This window comes from Athene cunicularia (genome assembly GCF_003259725.1).
Source record: "Athene cunicularia isolate RWA chromosome 17 unlocalized genomic scaffold, athCun1 chr17_part1, whole genome shotgun sequence".
Classification (NCBI taxonomy): Eukaryota; Metazoa; Chordata; class Aves; order Strigiformes; family Strigidae; genus Athene; species Athene cunicularia.
The window spans coordinates 2,833,806-2,841,022 of NW_020799122.1; the positions used below are offsets into that span (position 1 = coordinate 2,833,806).

The window sequence follows — 7,217 nt, forward strand, 5'->3', positions numbered from 1 at the left end:
GCATCCCCCCAGCATCCCGCCTGCCCTGGCATCCCCCAGCATCCCACCACCCCATCCCAGGGGCTCCCCAAAACCACCCACCCAAAAGGACGGCTTTGGGAATGCCCAAATCTGCCCAAAATAACGGTGCTCCTTGGGCAGCCACAGTCCTGATTCTCCCCCCCCCTCCCTCCCCATACAAGAAAGCCTTTCAAATGCAGGAAAAATGTTTACCCCTTGGGGAAAGCTTCTTTCAGTCTGTGGCTGAATCCACTAAAAGCAAATCCATTTGCTTAAGTAATGAAATCCTAGTCACATTGTCTCCTGGATTCAGATTTTAAATTACCTTCGCATTTATTGAGCATGTTTGGTGCTTTTTTCTGGGAAAGAGGGTGGGGCCTCACTTTGCTTACTTGTCTCTTGCCCAGAGCGTTTTTATTTCTGCTACTGCTCTCAGATTTGTTTCAATTGCTCTGCTCGGATGGTCACACGCAGTTAAAATTTAGGAGATTAGAGGTGAAGCCATCCTTAGGGGAGGGTAACCATAGGGAGCGCAGACGGGGCCGGTGATGCTCGGGCGCGACCCTTCCCTGCTGGTCCTGCTCATACCTCCGCTTCCACCGCCCAGATGTTTGGTGCATTGAGTTCAACTCGAAAGCAGCAAACTGCTGCTGCTCCCGAGCGCCCAAGGGCTGGCTGCCTTCCCCTGCTCCTTCAGCAAACGGCACTGACATGACTGTTCTGCATCCCACGGGACCTGCAGCCTCCCAGCGCTCGGCAGAGCCGCCACGCTCCCAGCCAAGGACCTCCAGGACCTCCATGTGTTGGGAGCGCTCAACACTTCATCCAAACCCGGCGTCAGGTCAACGAGATCTCTGCCTGGTGTTGATGAGGAGGCTGAGGCACTGAGAGGGGACCAAGGTGACATCCAAGGAGGGAGGAGGTCGGAGATGACACCACGACAGCCAAGCCCAAGACCTCTTCCTACCGTGACACCACCAACCTCTGTTGGAGAAGGAAAGGAGTCTGCCCCAGCAAATGCAGATCCACTCTGGATCTGTGAAAATCACTGAAATTAAACGTGCTTTAAACGTTTAATTCCATTAAACGTGGCTTCTCCACTCAGGGACCTGAGGGAAGCCTTGTTCATGCGGATGGCAGACCATGGGTGGAGAAGGATTTCTTTCCTCCTCTTTTCTTCCAACAAGAGCTCCCTTAGAGCTGGAGGGACCAGGCAGGTGCCGGGTGGGACCTCCCTGAACCTGCTCACAACCCCCTGCCTCGGAGAAACCCGACAGAGCAGGATGAGCGGGACCAGCCAAGGACAGCTTGGTAGCGCAGAACAAACCGACTTAAAATAGATACCAATTATTAATATTGCTTAGAATCCGCTCTATAAACAAGCCAGGCACGCCAGCAGGAACCCATGTGTCTCTCTAAACACACCAAAACTGATTCAGGATACATTTAAGCTGCTAAGAAGCATCAGAGTGCCCCAGCCTAGCAAATTATTGGCAGATTTCATTTAAAACTTCCCAGGAAACATCAGAGTTTGAACCAAGATGTTCCACACAACCCATCCCTCCTTGGGGTATGCCTTCCACAGGACTGCAGCCTGGCCTGACCACCCCGAAGGGATCCCACTCCAAAATCACATCACTCCATGGTCTTTTCTCCAATTCCAGCAGATTTCATAGCTGCTGGTCACAAAGCCACCGAGTAAGTGTGTTTGGTCTAGAAGCAGCTCCGAGGAACGCAGGCAAAGCTGTACCAGCAAGTTGCAAAAGCCCAAACCACCTCCACAAACCATAGACCAGAACTGCTGGATTTTTGTTTCTTCCTCCCCATTTGGCCCCTGCCTTTTTATGACCAGAACACAGAAAAAAAAAACAAAAAAAATCCACAAAAAAAAACCCAATCCAAAACCAACAACAACCCAAACACCCCTAAAAAGTCTAAAAATAAAAAGGCAGCAGTCTGGAAAGCCAAGGAGAACCTGCTCACCACCAGACCTCCCAACCCCTAAAAAAATCCCAGCAACAAAATATTACTGTGACTGGATGGCAAACGCAGTAATATTTGATAATGTCCGACTTAAAAAAACTCCTCTATTAAACATATTTTTTTTTAAATAGAGCACCAAGCGACTTTTCAATTGTTTGAAATGCCTTCAGTCCATTTGACATGGGAAGAAATGCAGGCAAAATGCAGGAAAAAATGACCTTAGCAATTCCAGATATAAACTCTATTCTGCAATCTTCTCCCCCAAGCTAAACTGTGCCCCAGGGTGCAGGAGGAGCCCCCAGCAGCATCATCACCCCAAAAAATCCAGTCCCCTTTGGGTTGCCATGTCCTACAGGTGACAGATGATAAAAGGACACCTCCTACCAAATGGGAAAACTTGGACAAAATGGGATTAAAACCAGCCAACCACCCCCCACCACACTGATTATTTAAGGTATGTGACCACTCAAGCAAAACATCCTTTTTTTTTTTTTTTTTTCTGATGGCAGCCTCTTTTTCCAGCTCTTGGATATAGCAGGACAATTTGTACATGTCTGCATGATTTTTGTAAAGTCATAGCCTTTATCACAAGATGTTCATAAAAAATGCAGCTGTTATTTGATACAAGTTCCATGACAGTTTGAGAATCCCCAGTTTCTGCGTTTATGTGCTTTGGGGGGGGGAAAAAAAAAAAAAAAAAAAAAAAAAAAAGAAGAAATCGCGCTCCGTTTGGACAGAAGCCTGTAATTCAATTGCCTTTACTTTTCAATTACTGCATAGCCTACCCTGACCAACCTGCAGAGGGGAAGGAAACTTTGCTTACATCTCTGTCTTAAAATTAATGACTTTTACTTTTGGCTACAGCCTATTCTCCCTGCTTTAAAAAAAAAAAAAAAAAAAAAAGTAGGCACAATATCATTAACCCTTCAAGGGCAGCTAAGCCCTTGCAGCCATGGGGATCTCCGTGTTTTTGTAGAAATTTCAGCACTGGAAAAACAACACTGCCAAAAAGTTCTGGCGAAGGCAGGCATTTATACATTAAACTTTTAATACTCTATAAAGCAAAGCTACAATTGCATCCGAGCTTGATCCTTAATGGAAATATAAGCTTGCAGAAAAGGAAAGTTATAGACTGCAGAAATTTAACTCTCTTACTTCCAGGTTTACAGAAGCAAATACTAGATTGCGCAGGATGTTTTACAAAACTGAGGTTTCTGGGCATTGAACAAAACCTCTGAGAACCCCCAAATTTGTGACATGAGGTGATCACCTCAACGCCGATGCCCACTTTCCCCAGGCCAATGGGGGCAAAGCAGAGGACCCTGCATTTTCCATACGCTGCATCTCCCGCTCACACCTCAGCAAACAATTCCCTCTCTCACCCTTTCCTGGGGAGGGGGGGAAACTCCCCCCTGCAGACTCATCTCCCACCCGCAGCATCAAGGCAGGAGGGTTCAGGAAACTCAACGCCAACTTCTCATTTCTGACGTCTCTGCTCCTGCAACAAACCCCTTCACTGGTCCGACGAATTTTACTCAACGCTTCAGAACGCGATTATTTCTGTAACGCGCCCTAAAACACCCCCAGACAACACTGCAGCCCAGAATATTATATATATGATATTACGATATAGATTCTATATGGTTAATATCTATGTATATTTTAAAAATACATATTCTACATGGTCAAGTAAGTCTTCAGAGCCAACGCTAACACCTTACAAGTTTTGTGCTGCTGTGCCCCGGGAGAGCCCCACTGATGCACAGCTCTAGCTATACAGCACATACATTCCTTAAATTTGGGGGGTTTAGGGAGATCCAAGCCTCATGCAGCAGAGGAGGGTCAGAGGCTGGAGGCAAGAAAGTCTCCCCAACATTCACGACACAACTGCAGGCGTGCGCTGCAAACTCTGAGCTGGTCCCACGCCGACGAACACCAATCGACCCATCAAAAAAAAACCCCAACCTGTTACAGCTAATGCTTATGGATTATTAATCCAGTGGATCCCAAGCATATTCTAAATTCCAGTTTAGTTTGCTGGTAGTTTTCATGAGCAGACACAAAGACTATAATGATTTTTTTTTTTAAATACACAAGTATAAATTGTTATTAATGCTCATCAACTGACAAGGAAAGCCCCTGAGATAATATCACTTCTGCAGTCTCCCTCGCACACAAGGGTTTGTCTCAAACCAGTATGAGCCTGGTGGGTTTTTTTTTTTTTCTTAAGCATGTGGGATACTTGAATACAGATGAATTGAGTTTTAAAGGAAAAAAACCCAAGCAGCAACTTCTGGGCCAAGTTCTTGTGTGCCAAACTTTTCAACTGCCACAGCACAGCTCGACAGTGTTTCAAAAGAATTTAAGCACTGTTTTGAATACTGCTGACAATCTTCCTCATCAAAATTTGTAATTTAAATACCTCAAATCTGAAAAGCACGCTCCCTGGGGCATGCTTCATTCTCCCTCCCCGCCACCCACCCTCCTCAAACCCCGTTTGGCACAAACTCTTGGGTTTTTTTTCCTGTATCTGGCTGGTTGCTCCCCTACCTCCCGCAGCCCCGCATCCCCCCCGGCATCACCCCGCAGCATCCGCTGCATCCCGCAGGGACCCCAGCGCTCGAGCAGAAGTTTGTTCTTCAGATTACCCACGGATGAAATCTTTGTACACACTGCAGTGCCCCAAAGCACCGTTCCCTTTCTCTTTTATAACGATGATGCTAGTTTAGGGGTAAATCTACCGGTTTAGAGAGAAAACCGTGCCAACCGTGCTGCCCGGGCTCCTAAGGCAAGAAAGGGTTAACGCGAGGAGCCCCGCTTCCCAACCCTCTGCTATCCAGTAGATAAGACGTTCCTTCAAATGCCTTCGGATATGTCAATAAACCTAAAAATAATTCTATGTCAATAAGTCTAATTGGCGAGGAACGGCAAAAATTAATTTCTCGGGGTCTCTGCGATGTTACAGGCAGCAGCTCCATTTTGGCAGGAGCGTGTTTAAGATTCCCTCCCAGTGCTGCAAAGCACCTTGAAAGGTCGACGAGCGCTTTCATATTCTCAGATCCATCTACAACGCTGCAGCAGATGAAACGGATTGACCTAGACGAGAACTGAAACAGTCTCTGTGAAATAATCCATCAACACCCTTCGCCAGCCGCAGCCGCCTTTGTCACGGGCACGCTTGGAAATCTCACCTACCTACTGCAGCCGAGCCGGGGCTGGAGAGGGTTTAAATCACAGCCCCGCTCTCCTGGGATGGAACCAAACACGGCATCGATAGCTGCAGAGCCGCCCAGACGGCACACAACATAAAATACCTCCATATTACCGGGTGTGCAAAGCCTGTGCCCATTACCGAACTCATTAAAGACAGTGATACTTTGTAACATACTCTAATCTTTAATATTCATAGCTTGCCTCATTTGCATATCATGCCATAAATAGTTGAAGCAGAGGTAAAACACAAAGCGCTCTACTTGCATTTCTAATTACGCCTAAAATCAAATGTAAATCACAACACATCCAAGACACAGAAAATATTAAATTTGCTGTCTCTCAGTTAAAAATCTTCATTAAAAAAAAAAAAACAAAACCCAACCCACACGCACAAACCCGATTATTTTTAAAAAGAAAAATCAAACAGGCGTGCATAGCGGGGATGACACTGTTTTAAGAGGGGAGCTCACACGTCCCAAACCCCAGCCCCGGCTGCAACCGCTGGCACCAGCTCATCCCCTCAACCCCTAAAAAACCTGCGCTGCCAGCGGCTCGCTTAACCTTGGACTTTGAAGAAACAACAGGAGCCTTTTGCTCTGGGGGAGCTGGGAAAGCTGATCTCCAGCAGAGGAGGTAAATTTGAAGAATCAGCTTGAACGTGAACTTCTGCCACGGCGTTGGGCTGGCTGGAGGTTGGTGCTTCAGCATCGCGCGCCCGGCGCGGGAGGGAAAGTGCTCCCCGAGGCTGGAAGCTGCTAAACCCCGAGGTTTAATGAGAAAAGAAGGTGTTTTGGGGTGCTCGTGCTCAGCAGCTCCACATCTGGAGGGAAACAGATGATTCCTGCTCACAATGTACCAAAACTGGTCGCGCGGGTCGTTTTTCACTGCTCTGCTTTTTCCTGAAACGTGGAAGAAACACCCCCGGAAGGTGGGTGCTGCCCCGCAGCGTTCCCACACCGGCACCAGCACCCACCAGCATCAGGCCCATGGAAAAGGCTCCAGAAACACTGAACTGCTGGTGATGCCATCCGATGGAAAGGCTCGGAGCTGGGTGCCCTCCAGACCCATCCTGGCCGTTATCCCTACAGCAAATTCCCCTGCCTCCTGCAGAAAGGGAACTGGGCGGTGTGGTTAATGCTCCGGGGACTGCAGCCCCCAGCCCCCACCGTCCTGGGAGGTCGCTTCCCACACGACTCTCAAGTTATCGACTTCTGGGGAAAAGCGTGGTCCTGGGGCGGCACAGGAGGGAGCCAGGCTGCGCTCAGGGGGGTAGAGATGAGCCTGGTGTCCTCACCCGTACAACCAAATCAACCACATTCCCCCACTCCGCAGAGGCGTCAGAAGACTTAATACCTGTAAAGCAACTCGATTTGCTCAGATAAAAAAGTGTCATTCGTACGCTACTGCCAATGGCGTAAATAATTTCCCTTTAACAAGCTTGCTTCTGCATTGAGCATGGGGATCCTTTTGATTTTATGAAGTCCATCACCACCAACATGTGAAAGTGCGGGTTTTTATTTCAAAAGCAGAGCTTGGACCCACACGCCGTTCCCAACAAGGTGGGATCATCACGGCCATGACCCACAGGGACCTGCTGTGACCCCAACCCAGGCCTGGCCCTGCTGCTGTGCTCCCGCACCTCCCTGCACTGAGACGCTGCTCCTTGCCCGCTGCACCGACCCAACACGCTGCTGCTGCTGCTCCCAGGAAGCTCAAAACCTTCCTCCTCTTCATCCATCTCCCTGTTCCTCCTCTTCGCCTCCCAAGAAGCTACTCACAGCAGAGAGGCGCAGCATCCGCGGGACTCAAAGTTTTACAGATTTATGCCCAAAGATTTAATTAAAATCTAATGAAGCAAATTTTGCAGAAGTAGGACAAAATTCACACATTTCGGGAAGCCTTAAGGCGCCCTTGTCCAGCAGAGGAACATGGAGCAAGGCGGGCTGGCTGCTGCACGGCACGGCCAGCATCCTTTACCTTCCCTTTACCTCTGGGACTCCAGCTGCGTAAATGCAATACAT

General features: G+C 48.3%; 1 protein-coding gene across 2 annotated transcripts in view; it reads right to left on the reverse strand.

The window, feature by feature from the left end:
* Positions 1 to 6,863, reverse strand: part of NACC2 (NACC family member 2) — a 24,932-nt gene extending 18,069 nt beyond the window's left edge. Inside the window, exons 1-2 of one of the 2 annotated variants that reach the window (XM_026860511.1) lie at positions 6,848 to 6,863; positions 2,456 to 2,463 (exon numbers count right to left, since the gene is read on the reverse strand). The gene's annotated coding sequence lies outside the window, so the exon portion shown is untranslated. Of the gene's footprint in view, positions 1 to 213; positions 238 to 2,455; positions 2,464 to 6,847 lie in introns of those variants that run through there. The other variant, XM_026860510.1, reaches the window with a different exon arrangement.
* Between the last annotated feature and the right edge of the window lie 354 nt (positions 6,864 to 7,217).